This window comes from Heterocephalus glaber, unplaced genomic scaffold (assembly GCF_053883595.1).
Source record: "Heterocephalus glaber isolate CG9 unplaced genomic scaffold, H.glaber_assembly_v1.0 deba00001553, whole genome shotgun sequence".
NCBI classification, from domain to species: domain Eukaryota; kingdom Metazoa; phylum Chordata; class Mammalia; order Rodentia; family Bathyergidae; genus Heterocephalus; species Heterocephalus glaber.
In genome coordinates, this window is record NW_028258344.1 from 14,451,515 (window position 1) to 14,469,636 (window position 18,122).

The window sequence follows — 18,122 nt, forward strand, 5'->3', positions numbered from 1 at the left end:
AAAGATACTGGGGCACAACCTTTCTTCGGGCAGGGAATTTAGCTCAATGGTTCCACCGCCTGCCTCGAAAGCGCAAGGTCCCAGTTCAGTCCCCAGTACAAAAAAAAAAAAAAAAAAAAGACACTGGGGCACAGCCCTACAGGTAAACAGGTAAGCGAACTGCTGGGAGACTGCAGAGATGGGAGGCTCCACTGTAAGAAGTACAGAGTAGAAAAAGTCAGCAAGGGCTTCATTACTGGGTGCTATCTGGCTGGGGGGACTGTGACATTCTTATTTCCTAGCCAGAAAGCTGGTTGTCGCGGTGAAGGGTAGACTGAAGAGAGACCTCACGGTGGACACAGAGACAAGTTAGAAGGCACTCTCAAGCCAATGTGATGAGGCAGGGAAGGAATCACTGAAAACACATTTCAAAAGTAGATGTGGCCAGACTCTACAGCTGACACGATGTAGAGCATGGGACAATGGGACAATGTGGGCCAACTCCTAAGCTTCACTTTTGGGTGGCTGGGACGGTGATGTCTGATGAAAGCACGAGGGGAGAAACAGGCTGGAGGGGAAAGACTGTTCCCATAAATATGGGTTGGGTTTGAAATGCCTTTGGGACAGCCAAGTGCTCATGTCCCTTAGCCACTGGACATAGGAGGCACAGAGGGTTGGACTAGGGATAGACGTAGACTAAAGATGGCCTTGGAAACACCGACAGAGTCTGAGAAATAGGGAAAGATCCAGAAAAGAGTGGATGTTATTGAAACCAAAGGACCAGACTGCATTAAACAAAAGAGCCAGCTGCACACAAAAGCCTGCAGATAAGTCAAGCAGAGTAGTAACTGAAATGAGCAGGACCAGCGGAGGAGAGAGGGCATCACCTGTACCAGTGCCATGCTGGCTATTGCTGCCATGCCAGAGCCATTCCACTGTGCCCTGGCCTCACCCAGTGAGAGTATCTTATCCATTTCAATATGTGACAAGTACAGAGAGGTCAAGTGAGTCGTAAAGGCACACAGCTAATCTGTAGATGGTAGAAACCCACATGCTCCAGGAGTCTATCGTAACCCTTGTTATGGCTTGTGTTTAGGGGTCCCCCCCCAAAGCCTCATGCTTTTTCAGAGGGTGCTGAATCTAGAGTGTGTGATGATTCACGGTGAGGCTAGGCCTGAGGACACTAAGATTAAAAGGCATGAGTGCTATCTGCCCTAAGTAGTCTGAATGAGATAAAAAACAGCAGGAGGATGCTGTTAAGGTCTCTTGTTTTGCTACCTCCTGCACCATCTTGTTTCTCCTCTGCAGTGCCCCTCTGTCACCCTTCCTTGGAGCCAGCCAAGTATGGTCTGAAACCTCTGTGAACTGTAAGCCAAATAAACCTTTCCCCCTTTAACTTTGGGTGTTTAATATTTTGTCTCAGCGATGAGAGAAAAGTAACTATGACAACCATCAATTTCTACACTGTCCCCTCTAGCTGTATAGCGTCTTGACTTGCCAGTGCACCTTATATCTGTTAATTATTTCACTTTAGTCGAATACCCTATGTATCTACAGCAGATTCTTGGAGAACCAGGAAGGTCAGGAGATACCAAAAAACAAGCTGAAGTCCATGCTGAAACAGCTCAAATCCAGCAGCTGCTGGATTGATGATCAAATAGGCTAGATATGCATTTCTTCCTCCCCTGTGGCTGTTATCTCCATCAAGGAATGCTCTGGTCACTTTTCTATACACACAGAGTATAACTCCAGTTGCCACCCCTGCTCAGATTTTAGTCCCTTTCTGTTGATAAGGTGGACAAAGATTTGTGATACTTCCTCTACCCAAATATTCTTCTGAGTTTATTCTGAATCCCAACAGAATTGATCTGCCACTTCTCACCTCTTTCTAAGTGCTATGCCACATCCTGTCATTTCAGCCTTCAAATATCAGCAGCTCTGTGGCAAATCCAGTCTGTTGTGTCAAGGCCCAGCACAGGGCTTCCCTACAAGAAATCCAGCCACCAGGTCCCTGAGCACACAGATATCAACTACCCATGGTCAGCCACCGTGATAAACTAGAAACAGCTCTAAGGACCTATGGATTATTTTATTGTCACTAATAGAAAGGTCATGATTTATAGACAGAATGTAAAAGGTCCAATTAGCTGTCCACACAAGAAACAAAAAAGAAACATTGAGCAAGGACCATTTCCTTTGCTTTCTCCCTCACCGTTCAGTACAACTTCAGAAGAGGCCAGGAATGGCTCCATCAGCCCTGATCTTCAGATTACTAGAAAGAAATGACTCACAGCCACCCCGGCTTAGTTCAATGCATATACACAGCTGCCTGGCCTGGAACACCTGTCTAATCGGTACCCTGGGAGAAGGAGCAGATGACTGTAAATACCCTTCAAACTTTTAAGGCTTGCTTGCACTTCTTCTAAGTTGCTCTAATTTAAACATAAATGGTTTCTTTTCAGATCTTCAGATGTCCGGAGTGTAGCCTTTGGAGTAACTGCACAGGAGTTAAAATCTGGCTGCTCTGAGAATGGGGAGGAAAAGCAGGGCTGAGCCCGATCTCCTCTTCTTTCCTTCCTGTTTCAGAGGGACACTTTCAGAAGTCTTCTTTTGATACAATGACAAGGACTGGATCTTGACCTAGAATATTTTGTGTGCTTAAAATGTAATACATAGTCACCAGTACCATAATTGAATCGTGTATCAACTGTTTAAGAAGGAAGAAATTTTATCTTCAAGTGAACGTCTTAATAGAACTTGGCACCTAGACCCATATTTAGAAGTCAACTTCAAGCTGGATAGAACACAAGAGGAATAGGTCTGGCCCTAGGGTGCAGTGAGTGCAGCCTTGTGGTCTGAGGGCCCTGCAAGTGCTAAAGGAGTGAGACAATCCCCCTGCTGCATTAGCACCGCGTCCCCACACATTGAGAAACTGCAGTCACATAAGTACAGGGGCTTGGCCACCTTAGAAAGGAGCCAGGCAGTTGGACAGCATCTCTAGGAGACTGCCAGGGAGAAAGGACAAGAACTATGGGTCAGGACCTTAAAGAAACTACCTCCTCCCTTTCAAAAATTCAGCCAAAGTCTCCAAGGTAGATGAGGAGAAAACTCCCTTTGGAGAGGAAACACTATCCCAAAAGATTCATGTTCCCTTGAAGTGTTCCATCATTACCACCACTGCCACCAGGGCCTGGAAAAGGAGGAGGGATGCGGAGGGGAAGGAAGGAACCCAGGAGAGCCAGTCTTCCATGGGCCCCAAGCTTGCTGCATTGTCTTTTGGGGTGTGCAAGGCCCCCAGAACCCTCGACCCAGGCCCTCCCAGGCCTGTGTTTGCAGCCAGCATGCTGGCAGGATGAAGTAACACTTTCCCCTAGACAAAGAGCAGGCTTGCTTCCTCCTGAGAAGCAGCGTTCGTCTCCTGTGAGGCAACCGACAGTGCACCCAGGCATGTGTCCTGGCTCTTCACATCAGAGAGATGTAGGGTGCAGAGTCTCTGACTTGAGGCCTTTTCTCCCCAGCATCAGGAAAAGTCACAGCTGAGTTATCGCCTTGGGAGAAACAGGCAAATCCTAGACCCTACACACTTGCTGACCGACACTCTGCAACTCAACATTCCCACCCTGATATTATCTTCCTCTGTACTATGCAATGCAGAGCTTTGAAACATCTCTTTCCTCAAGCCTGAAAGCTAACGAAGGAAAAGAAATACATGAGATAACACAGCCTTGTGTGTGTCAGATGTGCGCCCTGGTCTTCGGCATGTATTCGTGACTTTTCTATCCTTTCTTAAACAGCAGAGCCTATAGAAAGCTTTAAAAGAAATTTAATTAATTTTTGGAAAAAATACATTATCCAGACTCCCTGGCACATAGGGTTCTGGATTTGAATTGACGTCCCTTAGTGTGTCTTGGAAGGCAGAATGGGACACAGGCCCTGTCTTGTGCCAGCAAGCAGGTCATGGAAACATGATATTTTTCTGCATCAGAATTTTGTCATCCAAACTGTGGCTTCTGAGTGGTGAGCGGTAGTTACAGTGTTGACCATCTCTGATGACTGGGGATCTCGCCACAGCAGTGTCTTGAAGTTAACAGAACAGTGAAGGCCCTTTGATTCCCCACCATCCAGGTCATAGCAGAGATAGGAGCTGCCATGGCAGGATGGATCCACGGTACTCTGCAAGCTGTTCCTAGAAAGCATGTGTCTGGTTCTTCTGAATATTTTGTGAGCACATAACTTCCTGTAGCAAATCCCTTACTGCCCAAAATGGCAAACCCTGGATAATTGACTAATAAGTTACAGCTTACTCACATGCAATGTGAGGTCCCTCTGCCTAACTCTGACTTGCTTCTCTGCAGCAAAAGTCTTTTCAGTCCCTTTTGAGGGATAACGAGAGCCCTCTGCAGACTTCTCAAAATCTAGATCCAGAGAGCAAAGCCCAGAGAAGGTTGCAATATCTCTCTACATCCTCCCTTTTGAATTTCCCTTGCCATCTGAGTACATGCTTCTTCGGTGACTGGAAAGATCCACATTTCAGGGGTGACCCGAAGGCAGTGATCTTATTCCAGGGCACAGAGTAATTAATGCAAGGTGATATAAAACACCACAAGCCCAGCAATGCACACTGTTGGAGCCCCCTACAGCACAGGAGGGATGGCTACAGGTCCAACAGTTCTCAGTACCGCTAGAGTCCAGCCGTGAGCTTCCCCAGTTCCCCGCCCCTCTTCAGAAGGCCTGTTTCATTCCTGGGACAGAGTGGAGTGGTTAAGAATCAGGGCTCTGGGAAAAGATAGCACTGTTTACTCTTCATGGTGAGTGCATGGACGTCAGTAAACCATCTTTCATCACGAGGAAGATGCCCGATTCTAAGATGCTCCATTACTGTACGTGCCACTACGAAGGAAAAAAGTTATCTAGTCTCACCTAAACTACAACACGCACTTTAATGGTTAAAGAGAGAAAAAGAAGCCTCTATGGCCAAACTGCCTGATTCAATGGCAGCTTTGTCATTTACAGCACTGTGGCCTTGCTTGAGTCACAATCTCTCTGCCTCAGTTTCCAAGTTGGGGCTCTGCACTGTAGCCGGGCCACAGGGCTGTCATGAGCATCAGCTGAGTTGACACATCTGGGACATATGCATAGATCGGGGCCCGGGCCAAAGTCAGTGTTAACCATCATCACGGTCAGGCAATCTGGCTGCTCTAGTCATCGCAGTCACGTTTTCCTTCCTCGCAGAGGGCAGGGGAACCCAGTCTCTTGTTTTCTATAACCACATGCTTATCTAAGATTAACTCCCGACTGGAAAATTATTGTCAATCCGTTAAAATATCAGACACCCTTTAGGGCCCCATCTGTGGTTGCTTCTCTTCGTTTGGCATTCTTTTTCACCTTCGGCCCCACAAATCTTTTTCGTATTAGTAGCACCAGAAATTAACCCGAAATTTACCCTCTCTTTTATCCTGCTAGGACTACGTATCTGCCACACCTCATTCATCTTTACGATCACGTAGCCATCACAGGCAGAGACCCTTTGACAGAGGAGGGAGCTGAGAATCAGAGATGAGCCCTGACCTAAGTCACACAGCATAGACAGTGTGGAGAGGGCTCCAAGCCCAGGCAGGCCACATTCCTGACCCTGTGCTCCTAGCTACATTGTTCCTCTCCCCTAACTGGGCTTAGATAGTTTTAGAAACTCATGTTTTAAGGCAAAACCTGTCTTTAGAGTGTAGTTTTTCCCCCCAGCACTGGGGATGGAACTCAGGACTTTTCACTTGTGAGGCAGGCACTACACTACTGAGCTACATCCCAGGCCCTTTTACAGTGTAATATTTAATCAGATTAAGGACTAAGCAGTCCAAAGGCAAGCAGTGCATGCTATAGCTTTTGAATAAAAACGCAAAATAAGCTTGCGCTCCGCACCCTCCCACGGCTGAATGGCCTGCTGTATCGCCGCTAGCCCGGGGAGTCAGCCACCAGAACCCCGGTGACTTGCCCTCTTTTGACCAGAAACCCACCACCTGGGCCCGCGCCGCGCCGGAGGAGCGGAGCCTCTGAAGGGAGCGGCGACTCCGCCGACCCGGTCTCTTGCTCTGGCGGCGGCGGCTTCTTCCGTGGGACAATATGTTCGAGAGAATGGCCGAATTTGGGCCTGACTCCGGCGGGAGAGTGAGGGGTTACTATAGTTAAACCAATAATTTATGGTACTGTCGCTCCGTATTTTGGAAAGAAAAGAGAAGATGGGCACGCCCATCAGTGGACTGCGTATGTAAAACCATATAGAAATGAGGATATGTCAGCATATGTGAAAAAAATCCCGTTTAAATTACATGAACGTTATGTCAGTCCTTTAAGAGTTGTTGCTAAGCCTCCATATGAAATTACTGAAACAGGATGGGGTGAATTTGAAATAATCATCAAAATATTTTTCATTGACCCTAATGAAAGACCTGTAAGCCTGTATTATTTGTTAAAGCTGTTCCAATCAGACACCAATTCAATGTTGGGGGAAAAGACAGTTGTTTCAGAGTTCTATGATGAAATGATATTTCAAGACCCAACAGCAATAATGCAACAATTATTAACAACATCTCATCTGCTAACATTAGGGGCCTGTAAGAATGAAACAGAATTTGCAGAACTTGAAGTGAAAACCAGAGAAAAATTAGAAGCTGCCGAGAAAAAAACAAGCTTTGAAATTGCAGAGCTTAAAGAGAGATTAAAAGCAAGTCGTGAAACTATAAATTGTTTGAAAAATGAAATCAGGAAACTTGAAGAAGATGATCAGACAAAAGACACACAAACAGCTCTGAAGAGAACTTGGTAGTGTGCTAATAAGGTGGACTTCATTTATGGAGAAGTGGACTTAATACAGATACTATTGATGTTTCTTAGAGGAACTGCATATATATAGTTGTCAACCATGTATTTCTCAGCAAGAGTCAAAATAGTCTATTCAAACAATCTTTAATGGAAAATATATGTGTAATAAGAATGGATTCTGAAAAAAAAAAAGAATGGATTCTGTGTAAGCATTTTTACCAACCCATTTTAGGTAAATTCTATAGCATTAAACACGGTTTTTAGGGCCAGGCATTTAGCTCAGTGATTTCGCCGCCTGCTGTGCAAGCACCAGGACCTGAATTCAATCCCCGGTACCAAAAAGAAAAACAAAACACAGTTTTTAAAAACTTTTATTGGAGTATATGAGTATAGCTTATTTTTCTTTTGGCAAGCATCAAAATGTCATTATAAATAATCTGTACAATTTTTTTATTTCTGTAGTAGTTAGAATTAACAATAAGATTCTAAGTATATGTATTTGATTTTTTCAAATTCTTATCTGCCCCTATTCTACCTCTGTTGTATATGATGCACTCAGTAGTAATTATTTAATAAAGGTAGTTTTTGGACCTGTTAAAAAAAATGCAAAATAAGCTATCCCACACAGCCTAGAGACTAGAATTCAGGCTTTCACAGGGCTGCCTGCCTCCCACTCACTAGCCAGTTGCACTCCCAGTGCCTGCTTTGCCTTTTTCAAGAGAGTCAATATCAGACCTGGATTTCTGAGATCCCAAATCACAAACACCACGTCACAGGATGCTTTTTTAAAAAGACATGGAAATGTGGGGAATGGTACACAGTAACCAGCAGCTAAGAGCTCCATCTTTTCAAAGAGCTTAATATAAAGACGCCTGGAAGCTGGATGTGGTGGTACACATCTGTGATCCCAGCACTCAGGAGGCTGTGGCAGGAGGATCACTGCCAGCCTGGGCTACATGGTGAGTTCTAGGCCAACCTAAACTACATAGTGAGACCCTGTATCACAACAAAAAAGGACACTTGGAAAGAGCCACACTGTCCCCTCCTGTCCCCTTCCCTCCTCCGTCTTTGTTGCTGATGATGTTTTTGATAACGAACTGGCTCGAGAAACTCCAAAAAACCAGGCTGAAGCGCTATGTGACTTCACCTATGACTGCAATCCGCTACTGTGTACTCCCGTGCACACCGACACCTGAATTTGGCCCCAGCTTTCTTGCTTGTTCCCTTGGAGTGCTAATATTACTCCCACAATGGCTGTAGCTCTTCTGTAATTTCTGGTTCCCAAATGGCCCGATACCAGTAGAATGTACCACTCAGAACATCAGGAAAGGGATTTTTAAAAGCCTGAGTTTTCCGAAAAATGACTGCGGAGTCTGATTTGTAGTGCTGTTGCTTCGTTTTCCCTGCAAAATGTGAACGAAGGGGCCTGTGGTGGGGGGTTCCTAGGGATGAGTCCGCGGAGAAAATATGGCGTCACCCCCAGCCCCAAGAGCACGCTGCGCAAGACGGCGGCGCTTGAGGAAGTCAGCTCGATGGTCGAGCCGGGGAGGAAGCGGCTGAGGTCGGCCCGCCGCTGGGATCCCCGCGGGCCTGGAGAGCGGTCCCAGCAACCGCTTGGAGCAGTGAAAGTCACCCGGAGGAAAAGTCTGAAACACCAAGGAGAATGCTGACAATGGATTTATGATCAAGTACCTTAGGTTCTCAAAATGATCCAGAAGAGCAGAATGATATGTTTTGGGACTAAAATTCTCCAATGACAAAAAGTTAGGTAAAGAAAGAAAAAAACAAATTTACGCTACAGATATGGTGTGATTTCACAAATTGTTAATCGCTTTGCTCCTCAGGTAAAAAACAAAAACTCAATCAAAAGAACTTATGAAATTGGCTAAATAATTTGATAAAAAATATGGAAGAGCTAGATATCACTCAAGAGCAAATGAAGAAGAATCATGATTTTGCCCAGATAATTTCAGACACAGAGACTGTATGTAATTGGAAAAAATGTGTAGAAATGCTGTCATCATGTGATACAGTTCCTGAAATAGATAATGTTGCAATAAAGAAGCCAATGGAAGGAAACACTGCAGTATCAGTGGCAAATGATCAAACAGCAGTCAGAAGCCATTGGACCGACATGTTGCAGCAGCCTTTAATGCAATTTTTTTTTAATGCAATTTTTGATGGTTCTTGTCAGAAATGTAGTGGACAGCTAAGCCAAGATCTGTCAGATGTTTTTTGTACAACAGTAATACTACTTTTTGGGGGAAAAAAGTGCTTTGACAAAGGAGAATGTCATTACTAATGAAACTCTGGTCACTGAAAAACTGACAAGTAAAACCCCAGTAAAAGTTTCTCCCTCAAGTAGATACTCCCACAATGGTACATGCTCCCACAATGACAAAATCATACACGACTTTCAAAAGGAACAGGAAGGATCTCATAAGCACATGGACACATTTCCTAGCAGAGCTTTTGAGGAAGATTGGGAAAGCTTACTAGGAAATTAACCTTTTATTATACAAAATGTCAAAATGCTTGAACTTTTCCCTTCTAATACCGCCAAGGTTAACAGTACATCAAGAACGAATATAAGTCTAGATACCAGGTTGAGATTCAAAAATTTTACAAGATCTTCCTTCAAACACACATAACAAGGCTGGGGATTTAGCTCAGTGGTTCCACCGCCTGCCTCGAAAGCACAAGGTCCTGAGTTCCATCCCCCGTACCAAAAAACAAAACAAAACAAACACACAGGGGGCCGAGTGGGGCCAAGCGGTTGCAGGCTGACTGGGACCTGCTTCCTCCAGCTTGCTTGCACCACCAGCTTGCCACCAGGACAGGGTGAGAAGGACCTCCCCCCCTCCGCCGCATGCCCACCAGCCGATGGCTTGGCCACGTGGGCACCTCCAACAACAAACCCCACCCCCCCACCCTCTGGCCTTTTGGCTGTGCAGCTACTTGGTTACACAGTGCAGAGGCACAGGGGGACCTAAAAGCCATTGTCCTGAGCAGCAAAAGTGAACAACAGAGAGAGGGCCTGTCTCAGGCTCCCTGATGAAAATAAGCCCACTGGAAAAGTGAAGGGAATCTCTGCAAGAAAGGCACACCAGACCACCGTGATTGGTAAGTTGGAGGGATCATCAGCTCCCATGGGAAACTGGACTTTCTTCAGGGGAAAAGCAGCTGAAACCTGCAGTAGAACCTTGCAGAGTGCAACCCTGCAGGAGGACAGGGAGCTCAACTTGGGACTTGCAACCAGAAATCTGCCTGAATCTCACGGGTCTGGAACTAGCTTACTGAGACTTATTGACTTATACCTGAATACTGCTGCCCACGTTGTCTAGTGTGACAGCAGAGACATACCCTGAAGGAGGCCCTTCATTTTTAAAGGTGATAGATTAATAACTATCACAAATTGTCATTCTCTAAGATGTATTTGATGCTATGGTGTTGCTGATTGTATCACTTGGGCTAAGGTGTTGTGATTGATCTAAACAGTTGTCCTTCCTGGTATAATGAAAATGAGATCACCTCAGAGTCATTAGAGGCTCAAAAACTTAAGACCAGCTACATCTGGAAGACACCTCTGAGAAGCAATCATTCCATAAGGGTTTTAAATACATCAACAAAGATACTTACAATAAACAACTTCAAAATATCAACCCAGAAACTAAACCAGGGACAGTACCAAAAACAAAATGAGAAGACATTTAAGGAAGTCACAAACCCAGACTTCCAGCCCACAAAAGACAATTTCTGGGGGAATTGAGGTGGAAAAGTCTGATAATCAACCACCTGGACACCCTGAACTGATAGCACAGGAAGTAACAAAACAGATGAATGAGACTCTAGAAAAATTCAAAGCAGAAATAATCTCCCAGATAACTACAGAGATGGTGAGCAGAGTGAAAGATATGATTAGAGGCTCTAGGACAGAAAATGATAAAAAAAAAAAAAAAAAAAAAAAAAATAGATGAGCTCAGAAACATGCTGGAAGCCATGAATGTCCAGCATAAGAAAGAAATGGAAACCATGATCACCCAACATAAGAAAGAAATGGAATCCATGAAATAGATTCAAATAGATATTCAGGAGATTAAAAACTCCACTGAAAGCATGCAGAGCAGATTAAGAGAATCTGAAAATAGAATATCAGATATAGAAGACAGGATTGCAGTGAAGGACCATGAAAGCAGAGATTTCTTAAAAATAGTAAGGGACCATGAGAAATCAATTCAGCAGCTGCTAGATGATACAAAAAACAATAACATAAGACTGATAGGAGTCCACAAAAAAACAGGAGAAAGTACAATTGACATAAAAAAAACTGTTCACAGAATAGTAGAAAACTTCCCAGACAGAGGTGGAGAATTGGACATACAGATAAGTGAGGCATATAGAACTCCACCCAGCCACAATAAAAAAAAAATCTACACCTAGACATGTAATAGTAAAGATCCCAGAAACCCAACAGAAGAACAAAATCCTACAGGCAGTTAGAGAAAAGAAACAAATCACCTATAAAGGAAAGCCCATCAGAATCACAGCAGACTTCTCAACACAAACCCTCAAATCAAAGAGAGCCTGGAGTGAAGTATTTCGAGCCCTAAAAGAAAATAACTTCCAACCTAGACTGTTGTATCCTGCAAAATTATCTTTCAAAATCAATGGGGAAATTAGATACTTCCATGACAAAGAACACCTGAGAAATTTCATGAACACCAAACCAGCACTTCAAACAATTCTGAGCAATATTCTAGAAAAAGAAAATGAAGGTCACAACTCCATGAGGCCCAACAGAGGGAAGCCACCAGACAAGGTAAGAAACTAATGGGAAAGGGAGAAAAAGAAATAAGAGCCAACAACAGTAAAACATCATGACAAGGATGAGTCAATATCTATCAATTATAACTATCAATGTTAATGGCCTCAATTCACCAATCAAAAGAAGTAGACTGACAGAATGGATTAAGAAGCAAAATCCAGCAATATGCTGTATACAAGAAACACACCTAACTCAAAAGGAAATTCATAGACTGAAAGTAAAAGGATGGAAAATGGCTCTCCACATGACAGGAACCCAGAAAAAAGCAGGGGTAGCAATCTTATTTGCAGACAAAGTAGACTTCAAACCAAAACTAATTAAGATAGACAAAGATGGTCAATACATCCTTGTGAAGGGAACAATCCAAGAGGAAGAGATGACAATCCTAAATATATATATGCACCAAATATGAATGCCCCCAACTAAACTAAACAAATATTAATGGACATGAAAAACCAAATAAGCACTAATACAATTGTAGTGGGGGACCTCAATACCCCACTATCACAAATAGACAGATCATCTAGACAAAAAATTAAAAACAAAATTCTAGAACTGAACCAAGCTATTGAACAAATGGACTTAATAGATATTTACAGACTGTTCCACCCCGCCAAATCAGAATACACATTCTTTTCAGCTGCACACGGGTCATTCTACAAAATAGACCACATGCTAGCTAGCTCACAGGACACATCTAAGTCAATGTAAAAGAATTCAAATTACCCCCTGTAGGGCCAGGAATTTAGCTCAGTGGTTTCGCCACCTGCTGGGCAAGTGCCAAGGACCAGAGTTCGATCCCCAGTACCAAAAAAAAAAAAAAAAATTACCCCCTGTATATTATCAGACCATAGTACAATAAAATTGGAGATCAATAACATGAGAAACTGCAAAACTGTCACAAACACCTAGAAATTGAATAACACCCTCCTGAACAACCAATGGGTCACAGAGGAAATTAAAGAAGAATTTAGACAGTTTCGACAAGTAAATGATAATGCCAGTACAACATACAGGAATCTATGGGACACAATGAAAGCAGTTCTATGTGGGAAATTCATAGCAGTGAATGCCCATCTTAGGAAAACAGAACTCAGATAACCTAATGTAGAACCTCAAACTCCTAGAAAAAGAAGAGAATAACAAACCCAAAGCTCACACAAGAGAGGAAATTATAAAGATCAGAGCAGAAATCAATGCAATGGAGACTAAGAGCACGATACAAAAAAATTAATGAATCAAAGAGTTGGTTTTTTGAAAGAATAAATAAAATCGATAAACCTTTAGCCAACCTTATCAAAAAAAGGAAAGAAAAGACTCAAATCCATGCAATTAAGAATGAAAAAGGGGAAGTCACAACAGAACCAGCAGAAATCCAGAGGATCGTCAATACCTACTTAGAGAAACTGTACTCTAATAAAATGGAAAACACAGAAGAAATGGACAGATTCCTAGATACATATGATTTTCCAAAGCTAAATGAAAAAGATATAGAAAATCTAAACACCTCAATTACAATGAAGGAAATTGAAAATGTAATAAAAAATTTACCAACAAAGAAAAGCCCAGGTCCTGATGGCTTCACTGCTGAATTCTACAAGACATTTAAAGAAGAACTAATGCCATTACTCTTTAAACTCATCAAGGAAATTGAAAGGGAAGCAAGGCTTCCAAACTCATTCCTGGAAGCAAGTGTGACTTTGATTCCAAAACCAGGAAAGACCCAACCCAAAAAGAGAACTACAGGCCAATCTCCCTAATGAACATAGATGCAGAAATCCTCAACAAGATACTGGCAAACAGAATACAGAGGGTCATCAAGAATATCATACACCCTGACCAAGTCGGATTTATCCCAAGGATGCAAGGATGACTCAACATTCATAAATCAATAAATGTAATACACTATATTAACAGAGTCAAGGACAAAAACCACATGATCATCTCAATAGATGTAGAAAAGGCATTTGACAAAATCCAACACCTATTCATGATAAAAAAAAAAAAAAACCCTACAGAAAATTGGAATAGAAGGTTTTTATCTCAACCTGATTAAGGCTATCTATGAAAAACCAACAGCCAACATCATACTAAATGGTCAAAAACTTTCACTCTAAATTCAGGAACAAGACAAGGATGCCTGCTATCACCACTGCTGTTCAATATAGTTCTAGAAACATTAGCCACAGCAATTAGAATAGAGAAAGAAATAAAAGGAATACAGATAGGAAAGGAAGAAGTTAAACTGTCATTATTTGCTGATGATATGATACTTTACATAGAAGACCCAAAAAACTCTACCAAAAGACTTCTAGACTTAATTGACTGATTCAGTAGAGTAGCTGGATACAAGGTCACCACTCAAAAAACAATAGTCTTCTTATACACAAATAGCAGACTCACAGAGAGAGAAATTAGGGAAACAATTCCTTTTATGATAGCATCCAAAAAAATGAAATATGTAGGAATCAATCTAACAAAGGAAGCAAAGGACCTCTACACTGAAAACTACAGCACACTGAAAAAGGAGATCGAGGAGGATATAAGAAAATGGAAAGACATCCCTTGTTCCTGGGTAGGAAGAGTCAATATGGCCATACTTCCAAAACTGCTATATAGATTTAATGCAATGCCAATTGAAATTCCAACAATATACTTCACAGAACTAGAGAAAACAATCCAAAAATTCATTTGGAACCAGAAGAGGCCTAGAATAGCAAAAGCAATTCTGGGCAACAGGGACATGGCTGGGGGCGTCACAATCCCCAACTTGAAGCTATACTACAAAGCTATTGTGATAAAAACTGCATGGTACTGGCAAAGAAACAGACCCAAAGATCAGTGGAATAGATTAGAAGATGCAGAAACAACTTCAGACATACTCAGCCACCTCATCTTTGACAAAGGAGTCAATCACCCTCATTGGAGGAAAGATAGCCTCTTCAATAAATGGTGTTGGAAAAACTGGATTTCAACCTGTCAGAGATTAAAACTAGACCCATATCTATCACCATGCACTAAACTAAGATGGAAGTGGATTAAAGATCTAAATATTAAGACAGAAACACTAAACTTGCTGGAAGATAAGTTAGGTAGATCTCTTGAAGATATTGGCATAGGAAAAGACTTTATGAACAAAACCTCAGTAGCATGGGAACTAGCACAAAGAATCAACAACTGGGATCTCATCTTATTAAAAAGCTTCTGCACTGCAAGAGAAATCACCAACAGAGTGGACAGACAACCTACATGTGGGAAAAAATTTTTAGCTGCTGTAACTCCAAGGACTACTACCTAGAATATATAAAGAACTGAAAAAAATCAGACCCCCCCAAATTCAAAAATCCAATTTAAAAATGGGCATCTGAAATGAACAGACATTTCTCAGACAAAGAAGTAAAAGCAGCAAATAAACATATGAAAAAATGTTCAACATCACTGGTCATTCGAGAGTTGCAGATGAAAACAACACTGAGATTCTACCTCACCCCAGAAAGATGGCTGCTATCAAGAAATCAACCAATAACAAATGCTGGTGGGGGTGTGGAGAGAAAGGAACCCTTCTCCACTGTTGGTGGGAGTGCAGACTAGTGTAACCACTATGGAAATCAGTGTGGAGATACCTCAAAGAACTAGGGCTGGAGGTCCCATTTGACCCAGCTATTCCCCTGCTGGGTATTTTCCCAAAAGAATTAAAAGAATCATACCACAGAGATATATGTGCACTCGTGTTTATAGTGGCACAGTTTGTAATAGCTAAAGCTTGGAAACAGCCCAAGTGCCCATCAACTGGAAACTGGATAAAGAAGATGTGATTTTTTATAAAATGGAGTACTACTCAGCCATAAAGAACGAGAAACTAGAGTCATTTATAGCTAAATGGATGCATGTTGAGGCCACACTCTTAAGTAAAATAAATAAGACACACATGTGTAAATACTGGATAGTTTCTCTAGTGTGAGAAACTGAGAGTGTAAATAAGGATTAAAAGAATTAATAACTAAAAATTGATACTTTGAAATAGGAAAAGGTCCAAAGGGATAGAGGTGGTGGGAGGAGATGGGGAAAGGAAAGAATGGAAAGGGAAAATTATGAAAAAAGAAAAAAAGATGAAAATGAAGTATGTAAATAGGGAAGGGTGGAGGGGTGAAGGGCACACAGGTAATGGGGAAAAAATAAGAACCAAGATACGTCATGTACAGGTACAAGCACCCAATGATAAATGTAAATGTATTGTATACCTAAAATGTACCAATAGAAGAATTTAAGCAAAAAAACCCCAAACACACATAACAGAGAACTAATAGATGCTAATAGAGAATACAGATTTTCACAAAATCCAAACAGTAAACCAAGCAAATTACCAGTCACTGGAAACAAAATGAAATTTGACCAATCTTTCAATAGAATTGTTACTCAAGACAAAACTCAGGACTGTGCAGTTGAATCTAACTTGACAAAAATAAAAGAAAATAAGGGGCCGGGGATTTAGCTCAGTGGTTTTGCCGCCTGCTGCGCAAGCGCAAGGACCCAAGTTCGATCCCCGGTACACAAAAAAAGAGAAAATATTCACATGAACTTTACTTCTAATATAAATGCTTCTGAAAAGTCTTTTTTGAACACAAGATCCTCTAGTGAACAAAAAAAAACCCATTTTTAAGCATTCTTTCAAAGCACCTGTTAATATTGATGCTTTTGGTTCTGCAACTTTAGTCAATGAAACCAGTGTTGGTAACTCAAATCAAACTAATGCATCAAAATTAGATTCTTTTTTTGATGATTGGAATGATCCATTATTTGCTAATGAAATTATTAAAGCATGTCATAAATTAGAGACTACTTGGGAAGCAAATGATGTAGATGATGATTTGTTATATCAAGCATGTGATGATATTGAAAGACTAACCCAGCAACAAGACATACAGGACAGCCAGAGTACTCTTGAGATCAATAATAATTCCAAACATGGAGCCCAAAACATGTCTACTGTATCTAAAAGAGGAAGTCACTTGGCACAACCAAAGCATTTGAATACGGACAGCATTTCAGTGCAGACATCTTTCTTGACAAATAACTCACAAATTGTTAAACCAGTAAAGATGGAGAAACAGAAAATGTGTGGAAATTCTCCACATATTTTGGGTGCAACAACAAATTTGACTATGTACCCTAAGAACTCAAATTGTGAGATCTATAATGTTCATGTGTCTTGGAATAATTCTGATGTTCCAATACATGTGACTAGTTCCAAATCAGTTCTTTCAGGAAGTTCAAATCATACTACCTCAGAAATTATTACTAGTGAGAAATCAAGTACTCAGAGACTATCCTGTGTGATCATAACAGATGAAACTCAAAGTGACCTTAGCAAAATGGGTAGATCTTCAAGGTATACATTTACAAAGCCAAAAAATTCTCACATTCTTTTTTTTTTTTTGTACCGGTGCTCAAACTTGGGTCCTTGCGCTTGCGCAGCAGGCGGCGAAACAAACCCCTGAGCTAAATCCCCTGCCCAATTCTCACACTCTTTCTCAATTCAGTCAAAATTGTATAGCAGGACATATGACTGCTACCAAAATTACACAAAGTCTAGAGAAAAAGAAAACTGTCAACTCATGGAAGGCTGACCCACAGCAATCTTTGGTGAAACTTTCTGAATCTTCAAAACAGTCTTTTCTTTCTCTCTCTCTCTCTCTCTCTCTCTCTCTCTCTCTCTCTCTCTCTCTCTCTCTCTCTCTCTCTCTCTTTGGTACTGGACATCAAACTCGGGACCTTGCACTTTCGAGGCAGGCACTGGAACCACTGAGCTAAATCTACAGCCCAGAAACAGTCTTCAAAAGAGGAAGAAGAAAAAAATAGAAAGTATTCTGAAGAAATTCAGAGAAAAAGACGAGAAGCATTGGTTCGAAGAATAGCCAAAACTCAGGCATCATCTGTAAATTCAGCTCTCATTCAGTTTCTTTAATGAAATATTAGCTGGAGATAAAAACTGTTGGGCTGGGGATTTGGTTCAGTGGTTCCACCGCCTGCCTCGCAAGCATAAGGCCCTGAGTTCAATCCCCAGAACTAAAAAAAAAAAAGATAAAAACTGTTGATTATCTATGATAGGAAGTATTCTTTTTTATTTCTCTGTGAAAAACAATGCTAACTTATAAAGCATGGACTTCTGCTTTAGTATTATATCAATGTTTGCAATGATAAATGAACTTTGGAGATATATGTGAAAGTAATCATAAGTAACAGAAATTCAGGAACATTAAGAATTGTGTAATAAAATTATACACAGGAATGTAGTTGTATTTTTAAATCTTATGCATGCAGAGAACCACCCAACAAATAAGAAATTTACCTAATTTTCTGTTGTAATGTCTTTTCCTAATACTACAGAACTTCAACTTCCTAAGTTAATAAAGATTACTTTTATAGTTTTATTTTCAGCAGCTGTTGCTTAAGGTTTTCACACATTTCCAAATTTTGATTAATACTTCCATTATCCTAGGAA

General features: G+C 41.5%; 2 pseudogenes; both read left to right on the forward strand.

Moving 5' to 3' along the window:
• Positions 1–6,096: 6,096 nt before the first annotated feature.
• LOC101726717 (YEATS domain-containing protein 4 pseudogene) lies at positions 6,097–6,799 on the forward strand (annotated as a pseudogene).
• Positions 6,800–8,243: 1,444 nt separating this feature from the next.
• LOC101726351 (ewing's tumor-associated antigen 1-like) lies at positions 8,244–17,585 on the forward strand (annotated as a pseudogene).
• Positions 17,586–18,122: the final 537 nt, after the last annotated feature.